A 9,664-nucleotide genomic window follows, 5' to 3' on the forward strand; every position below is an offset into this window, starting at 1 on the left:
ATAACAATAAGACAATAGTGTCTCTGCTGTGAAATGTACACACAGTACTAACAAATGGTACATTTGACAATATTGTTTACATATTAAATAATTTCATAGGGGGCCTTTATTGCACAGTGAACTGTACACAATCTGAGAGACAGTAAGGGTTATGCTTAGTGATAAATTTCAGACTAAACTCAATATTTTCAGTAGCTCTCTGCCAGCTGCTGCTGTTTCATTTCAACCTGCTGGGGGATAAGTGATATTTACCTCTTTCCCTTCTTCATATGGGTACGCGACCATGCCCACTGGAACAATTGCAGCCCTGTTGAGAGTAGACACGCACAGAGATCATAATAGCAGTTATTTCCTCTCTGGGTTTTTTCCAGGGCCCAGCTCTCTCCGTCATTTCACTGTTGACATCACAGAGCTATGTGGGGATAAAGAGGCAGAGAAAAACAATAACAGACCCATTGACCCCCATTTCACAAACCTTGGGGGTATGGGAGAAATCCACTTACAAGCCTGGAACAGACCTGCTGATTGGGCCTCAATAGGCTTTGTATTAGGGAACAGTGGAAGTGCAGCGGAAGGTCCTGACTGCTGCCATTTCTGAGCGAGGATGCTTCTCCGACTGATAGTGCAGATTTACATCTAACCTCTTGTACACCCCGGGTGAGACGACAACGTCGAACTGTAGCTCGAATCACAGACACAATTGGATAAGCGTGCAATGCAGTTATTGAACTATACATTAATCCACACAGTGCCTTGTAAAATCAGTGATCTGATCATATGAGTCCTGCTGCATCTTTTTTTAAAAATAACTATGGCTGAGCAATGAGAAGCGGCGGCGCTGGAAAACAAGCTAAAACGATTTTGCTCGAGCACCTGTGTCCAAATAAATACATTTATTTGTTTAATTCAATTACTGCTTTATGTTTACACATGGTGGATGAGGGGGTTCTCGACATTTTAAGATATGCAGGGCTGTTAATGCACATCTTTCGGCAACAAAGACAAAGATTAAGGCACTCATCTTAAATTCATGTTAAAGCCAGGGCTTTTCCTTTCAGTGCACCAACCCTTACGCCATCTACTTCACTAAAAAGAAAACCTTAGGTTAATGATTCAGTAAATTTCCCCTCTCTTACAGCTTTAATTGCCCTACACAAGAGAAACATGGTGTTGGGAGTCAGATGTGATAATCTCCTGGCATAAGCATTAGAATGGAGGCTCACCTTGCTTTCTCTGGATGCTGCTGGTTGACATTTAACATCACAGAGAGAGGGGAGGTGGAGAGCCAGGTGCCCTACATGCACATTTGACCCCCCGCTAATGTCAGAGGGGGAAGGTCCCACACACTCATCCTCGTTTCACTCACACAAAACACTACAATGGCGCATGGTACAAAGTATCTTCCTCAGTGGTTACAGACAGGATTCAGTTTTCTGTTATGTATGTTTATCTAGCGGGAGGTGCAATTCATCCAACATGTCACAGTTCTAGATAAACTACATCCTTTTAAACAGACTGGAATTCAAGATTAGGTTTCTGCTGTATTATATTTGGTTTATATTGCATGATAGTGGGAAAAATAAAGCTTCAGGTGATCATGAATAGCATTCTACGAGTAAACTTGTTTTAGATCTTTTAAATTTAACTAAAGTCACATCACATCCCGCCCACATAAAATCTCATCTCTGGATTCTTTTTATACACATCCTCTCTCATGTATTCTTTTCTGACATCTGAAATTACAGGTATTGTTAAATGTGTAAATTAAACAGCAAAGCCATAAAAGAATGATTTTATACCGAGCGGAGAGCTCAATGTCTGTAAGGCAAGATGCACACTTTGGAGGACACTACAAACACAGCCAGCAGGCCTGTAACCCAGTGCAGATGACCTGGTTCTGCTTGCACGCAACCATGAAATAACAACTGCTGTTTGGTGTTTGATGTTAGCTTGGGGAGTGTACTGTCCCTGCACGGGCTAAGCAGGCACACGTTACCATCAGGAATTGTTTGAAAAAAAAGAAAGAAAGACAAAAAATTTGCAATGAGGTCATGTCCTGAAACAAAGCAGGATATACTGGGTTATTCTCTAATTCTGGAGTCTGCTCATTGCAGGTCAGGACTGCTGGCACATATAACACACGTAAATCAGTTTTTTACATTACACAAGAAGTCATTTTGATATTGCTCACCTTAAATCTGATGAAATCTATGATGTGTATTTATGGGAAAAGAGGCAAAAACATGTAGGCATGGGTTAATAAACCAGAGCTTGTAACTACTTCCATAAACAGCAGTTATTAACCTATTGATAACAGAGTTATTGATATTGTAGTGTCTGCACGGTTACCATAGCAACCACACATATACTCTGTTATATAGGAAAATTGTATTTACTCTCTGGAGCAAAGATGAGTCTTATGTATTTTTTTTTTTTTTTTTTAAACTGAAGTACATTTGAAATTGATTTGCGTCTCAAAAAGCAATTTTCACCCAATATCAAAAAAGCAATTACAAATAGTTTGGATGCATTCTGATTTCAAATGAATTTAATTATTTTAAAGAATAAATGTTCGTACAAATGTTCAATACTATGCAGTTAAAACACACAAAAGGCTCTTATAGCCCTGATGTAAATTATATTTGGACATAACAGAACTGCGAAAAATTGTCATCATTTCAGCAACATGTTCACCAAATATTCCGCTATTAAATATTCCAAATATTTCAACTCAAAGTGTTGAAACACACAGTATGCCCCCTCTTTCTCACATGGTACTGCAGGTATGTTTACCTGTCTGTGTTGCTTATGTAACTACAGAAGAAGCAGCTTTTGATTTCAGCCATGACACCAAAACAAATGACTTTACCCCAACTTCTTAACGTGTAAATTCAGAATTGCAGTGACTGCCTGTCACCAAGTTCGACAAGGACTTTGGGAAAATTCAAAACAACTAAAAATACATGAGAATTTGTTAAAACATTTCTTCTATTATTTCTAAGTTGTTGCCTCACATCTATCAGCAACACATTTGAACATGTATTAAAGCAAAAATACTTGTCAAAATCAAACTTCAGTTCAAAACAACCTGCTATTCTTCATTAAAATCAAATTATGACTGAACAGAAATTGTAGGAAAAAAATTAACACACACTAATATAAGGAAGACTTCATACAACCATGTTACAATTAAAATTATTCACCAATTACTGATATGTATAAAATATAAATAAATATATCAACATATGAAACCAGCTTTGATGTACATTTTATGGAGAATATTATAGCACAAAGAGCAACCTCGTTTAGACTGTGTGAGGCTGGGGGGGAGGCCTGATGCATGATGCAAAATATAAGGGGGGCTGATGGAAAGGCTGCGGTTATTAAGGCATCTCGTTGCTAAAACTGATGCAACTACAACGTTTACTGCTGCAGAGCACAGAGCCTGCAGCTGCCTGGACACATTTTCCTACAGACATACATTTTCGTTTCGATTTGGTTTCCAATTCGTTACACTGCTTCCCAAAACGACTAACACCGACGCTTATTAGGGAGCTTTAATGCACCACAAGTACGTCTCAAATGAAATTAACGCAGGTTATTTTGTCCGGCTCTAAGTGTTATTTGATCTTGTGTAAAATTAACTTGCTTCTTTTATTTGTAAATTCACAAACAGGTACGTTTCATGTGCTGCAGAGGGAGGCCCTGCTTTGGGATTTTATTGTCAACAAATAACTGATCGAAAACGCACGAAGAGACAAACAGCATTCCGATGTCGCCTTATAGCTCGAGTTTTGCACTACTTCACGTGGACTCCGCGTGAAAAAAAAAGCTGTGCACATGAAGGGCGTTTCGATCCTGCAGCCTCCGTGTGTGTTTATGTAAACGAATGGTATTCACTATGATAATGCGCTGCCACTGACTACATTACTTTATGCAATTTCGTCAGATCGGCTGAGTGCTGTGCAGGCGGCTGTACCCCCTGTTTGTCCTTTGAGTCCTCAGGTGTGGAGAACATGTCACTGTGCGACAGAAATCCCATCCCAGAGACGTTGCACGCATATCCAACAGAAGAGTGAAGACAGATGGACGGGGTACAGTTTAATAATAAGTCCAAATCCAGTCTGTGTGTTTCCATCCGCCGGCTCGCTGCTGCACAGAGCCCCAACTTCCTCTATTAGGCTGCAACTTTTACAAACTTCCACCTCTGTCCAAATGATGGAATTTGCATCTGCAGCCACTAGTTCTTTCTTTCTTTCTTTCTCCCCCACTTCTTCCCCCCTCTTCACGCCACCCCTCTCACCCCCCTTTCCAAGCAGGGGCCCCAGTGGCTGGCTCTTGATTAATAAATGTTTATGTGTTTTGAAGTGCGGGACAAAAGGGGGTGGCCTGTGACCCCTAGGAGCCCCGACCTTGTGCAGGTTCATTGTGAGGCGCTGGGAAAGGGGCTTTGGGACGGAGACCCCGGGCCACTGACCCACACACATCCCAGAGCCCTGCCATTCATGTGCGCACCGCTGCATGTCGCCCCGCAGCTCCCATTGTTTCAGCAGGAACAATAGCGTTACCCCCCTCTCTGCCAGAGAGAAAGCAGCTTTCAAACTTCCCTCTATATGTAGCCTGACGCAAGCCCCAGCAGACTTTCCCTCTAACCCTTCAAATAAAGCATAAAAATGTTGACAAAACGTTAACGCTGTTAGTGGTGTGTTCGCCCGTGTTGCATCACACGCCGGCGTTGCATCATTGCACTGACTGGGTTCTTGCAGCCGTCAAAGGCCAACACTGTAACAGAGTGAAACAATAAAACAGTAACAGAGTGAAACTGTGAAAGAGAGAATGGATGTGCAGAGGATGGGATGACAGAAGGAGAGAACTCGAAGAAACAGACCGTGAATAACACCTACAGGCTATTCCTAACGCAGGAATCAGATATATATTAATAGGTTGGAGGTAAGTAGGCATTAGCGGGCCTGTGTGTTCCGCCTTGGCTACAGGGTTAGTGAGGTTACTAAAATGACATCATACATGGGGCCCTGGCTTCGATTGGATCTTTGCCTGGGAGTCAATCACGGCAGGAAGTAAAGGGGATACAAACGAGCAGTGCAGGACTGCCACTTGCTTCAATCAATGACTGCCTCTATGTTGAACGCAAAACCAAGACTACCTTCATAGCCTCTGTGCTTTTGCATGTCCAAATGTGTAGTGTGCAAAGTGTGCAAATTGTGGAAATAAAATTGTCCCTTTACTGGTCCTCAAAAAGGAAAGAGTATTTGCATTATAGGCCTGTAACACATTACAGACACATTTCTTCTCATTCTTGCTGTAAAATGCCCCTCAGTTTGTCTGGGCAGGCTCAACACAGCCTATAGAAATTGAGTTGCAATCCAGCGGCCTCATGCGTGAAACTGCAACGCACTAATGGACCTCTCAAGACAAACGGCATTAAACATGATTAATTGTGGCCGGCAAGGCGACGATCCCGCTACACACACTCCTAATGTCGAGCTTCACTAGATTATGTTATAGTTATTGCTGCACATATAAAACTAAAACAGGCCTGCAGCACAGTCTTACACTGCACAATGGGAATCTGGTTAACAGCAGCAACATGCATGGAAATAATCAAATAGAAATAATCATAATATATAAAAACACCAGATGTATAGATTTTCCAGAGCGCGCACAGGATAGGCTATATTTGCGTGTCAGTGTGAGCGAGCGCGCATTTGTATGTATAAAAGCGTGTGTGCGCGTGTGCATGTGAGGGGGAGAGAGAGAGAGAGAGAGAGAGAGAGAGAGAGAGAGGAAAGGAGAGAGAGAGAGAGAGATTTTATTGTAATGCACAGAACGACCTGCCCTCTTTTGAAAAAAAAGCGAGAAAGCGCAGCCATGCTTTGCAGAGGCTACAGCATCGCTCTCATTGGTAGTATCAGCTTCTCGCCAAACGGAGTCTTTGCTTGTCCGCCGCTACGCCGAAAGGAACCGGGAATACAAGCGACTGCCTCCGTGATGTAAAGACCTGCAGTGAAGTATTAAAGCTAGAATGAAGTGAGAGAAACGGATAAATATTAGCAGAGCACAGTGTTCTGGGATCCACCATATGGCGTGGACCATATCATGGTGAGTATCTGATGCTCGCGTTTGCTTTATGCTCGAGCCTTTGATCAATTATTAATAACATGAATGTGTATTTCTGCTTCAAACGTTAGTAGGATATGTATTTCAATAGATTAGAGGAGGATGGTGATCGTTTTGTATCTGCAAAGAGGTGTTCTGTACGCTTCCTCATGCACGTTGCACTTGCCATTGTTATTGCGGGCTTTAGGGAATAAAGCACTTTGGGAAGAGAGCTAACAAAAAGAGGCGATCGAAAAGCATCACCAAAACGCGCGCGGGCTGGACAGATCGTTTTATGTCGACGGTTGCATAATCAATAAGAAGGGTAAAGAGGACGGTGGGTTTGTGAGCCACATCGTTTGTTCGTTGCGCGGTGCTTAAGGACAATAGGGGTCGTGTTCCTGTCGGTGGCCACATACACACAGGGACCCGAAATGTGGTGATGTGCTGACGATGGAGCTCCAAAACGAGGGCCGGCGCGAGAGTCGCCGGATTTTTTCAGGGTGATGGGGACGTTTCCGTCTAAAATGGCGTTTCCCTTTGTTTCTGCATCCCTCTCCTCTCTGTTATAGCGTGTGGGTAATGCATTGCAATTGTCATATCCACGAGCCTGCGCCTCGTCATTTTCACCACACTGCTTTACACGCAGTGGATTTCGCTCTTTAGTGGTGAAACACGGGCTGTCAGATGTAGAACTGGTTCCCAGTATGGTGAGCTCAGAGGCTCCGGGAGGCTCTGATGGGGAAGCAGGTATGTGGCTCCTAATTGTGATTAGACAGCACTGACATTTGATATTCAGCAGTTTTTAGCCTACACGAGGAGATATGCAAATATCTGTAGTCTGCACCACTGCAGATTATACTGGTTTATAATGGCATGGATCTCCTATCTGTGTCAGCCCCCATACAATAACGTAATTAGTATGGAAGTAATTTATCTTTTAATGCGCATCTCAAAGCAGAAACGTACACTTCTCCATCACGCTCACCATGACAGATACAGAGTGTATTCAGTGTCACATTTTAAATCTTACTTCAAGGACTGAAATTCAGGTGCAGCTCATCACATCGAGCAAAATACAGTATTGGTTAAACTGCACTCACATCAAACAGCAGGCTCAGGATGACACGAGCATCCCTCCCTCATCCCTGTGTGAGTGAGTGTGTAAGTGTGCAGAGAAAAGTGCATGTGCGCATGCCCGTGCATGAGTGTGAGTCTGTACTGTGTGCGTGCGTGCAGCCTACGTACACGCGTGTTCTCATTTTTTGAATAGTGCAATGTTGCATAACCGTTCACAGCCAATGCCAGATTTGGGGCTTCACAATTTGCGGGGCCATTGTTGGCATTTCCTCTGCCGGGCCGCGCATACAACACAACACAAACACACACACACACACACACACTAACTGCAGATCTATTAACACATTTCGGCGATAGTCGTTAATTCTCCGAATAGGAAGTCGTCAATTTCCCTCCTAGTTTCAAGGACACGGGGTAGTCATGAGGAGGACGCTGGGTAATATAGAGGAACATCTGTTTGCCCGGTGACGTCAACACCCCCCTCCTTCCTCCACCACCCCCAACCCCCCCCCCCCCCCCCCCCATCCCAATCCTCTTGTGCTGAAGGCAGATGCCTCATTTGTTTGGCTGGAGCACCATTAATCCCAAAGTCAGAGGAAAAGACCGGACGAGAGAGAGATCAGTCCCATTTAGGCAGTGTCGGTGTCGGTGCTGGGCTCGCGCTGCCCTGCTCGGTGTCGGTGTCCCGGTCAGTTTTCTGTTGGGAGACGCGCGTGCAGGGACGCGTACACATAGAGCACCGCTGTGTTCAGGACAACCGCAGTTACCAAGGCTCTTCAGATGCCCCGTTTGCGATTTGCGGCAGTTTCAACGTGTGACCCGCAAGTAGAGGCTACAGTGTGTATGTGTATGTGTGCGGTGTGTGTTGGGAGAAAAAATGCGTACCCTATGTGACTAGGAAAATCAATATTCTGGACGTGGACTTTTTTTCTGTTTCATGGACGCCAACTGATCCTCATTTTTTTCCAGGTCAATGAGGAAGGAATACAAGGTTTTGTCACCTGCATTTCCATGTGAAGTTCATGACGCATTTTGTGTTTTCTTTTTTTGTTTGTAGGTGCATTATGGGATAATGGAGGACTTTAACGCTTTCTGCAGTTTTGGACAAAGCAGTCGACGGGAAAGCACCACACGGAGTCCTTTTTCGCCTGCACAAGCGGCCTGGGACGTATCATTATTTTGCACGCAAAACCACCCACTGGCTGTTTTGCGTTTAAGTCACCCCTGTAACCTAACCTCTAGTTCCTCCAATTGAATGTTTTTACATAATAAGGTAGGCCTGCACGACAACCGGGAGAGGATTTCATCTCTTTGGACCCGTGCTTGGAATTTTTATTTTTCCATTTTGGGCCAAACTTGACATCCCAGTGCAGTTTTCAGTCTCACAACGCAGGCCTCAAAGGCTGTGAGATTATTTGATTATATTTGTAATGACAGGTTTTACGGAGATGTTGAGGTGTCTGGTCGTTTCCCACAGCAGTGAATGCAGCTGCTCACACACATGCAGGCAAACACACACACACACGCACACACACAGACAAGCGGGTTGTGTCTCTCCGTGTTCACAGCGGACCTTGATTTAATGTCTTACAATTAAGGCACGCGGTGAATGCCAAGAGATGGTCCTTCTTTCTTCAGATGTCTGCAAATCCAAGGAACACATCCCATCTTTTAATGGCATTTTTTTAAACAGTATTAGTGACGCTCTCACAGTAAAGGTTTGCTTCTGTCGTGTCAGACTGTGACACATTTACGCATGTACTGTTTCCTTCCCCCTCGGTCCAACAATAAAGTGAATCCACACAACCATTTTACAGCTCTGTGTTTTATGTGAACGTGCATGTGAATGCTCCAGTGTGTGTGTGTATGAGTGTGTGTCGATGGGAGCTGTCCATCCACACACAGGCTTCCCGAGAGCGCTGTCCACCTTCTGTGGTGCTGAAATCTGCGCACGGCCGATCAGCCTTTTGTTTCACTCGCCTGCCGGTACACAAGCGGACAACTATTTTTTACTGTAGTACAGGAATGCAGACCGGACCCGGCGACATATAAACTGCACACACACACACACACACACACACACACACAAGCAAGGATATGAGAGGGTATCAGAAAATCCTAGTGTAGTCATTGCATCAAGCCAGTAGTCTTAATTTTCTAAATCATAAAGGCAAAAATGTGCAGAGTGTGACAGTGGTGTAATGCTTTCCACGGCCGTTTCTGCCATAACGCATAAAACCTTAAACAAAAAGACCACCCCAATTAAACCCAATATACTGTCGCTTATGTGGAGATATGTGTTGAGCAGATTTGCAGTGTAAAACTGAACATCTTATTCTAGCGACACATTTTCTGCCACTTGCTTTGAGAAAGAAAAAACACTTTTTTAAAACGGTCATTCTCGCAGTGAAGCAGCTCCAATCTACGCCACCCTGCAATAACCTAAAAGGCCTCTCCTGACAAGGAT

The 9,664-nt window shown here is 43.9% G+C and overlaps 1 long non-coding RNA gene across 1 annotated transcript; it reads left to right on the forward strand.

The window, feature by feature from the left end:
- The first annotated feature begins 5,877 nt into the window (after positions 1–5,877).
- On the forward strand, positions 5,878–9,006 carry LOC117264551 (uncharacterized). Its single transcript, XR_004502324.1, has 2 exons — positions 5,878–6,120; positions 8,255–9,006. It is a non-coding gene; the product is annotated as an uncharacterized LOC117264551 (long non-coding RNA).
- Positions 9,007–9,664: the final 658 nt, after the last annotated feature.

This window comes from Epinephelus lanceolatus, chromosome 20 (assembly GCF_041903045.1).
Source record: "Epinephelus lanceolatus isolate andai-2023 chromosome 20, ASM4190304v1, whole genome shotgun sequence".
Classification (NCBI taxonomy): domain Eukaryota; kingdom Metazoa; phylum Chordata; class Actinopteri; order Perciformes; family Serranidae; genus Epinephelus; species Epinephelus lanceolatus.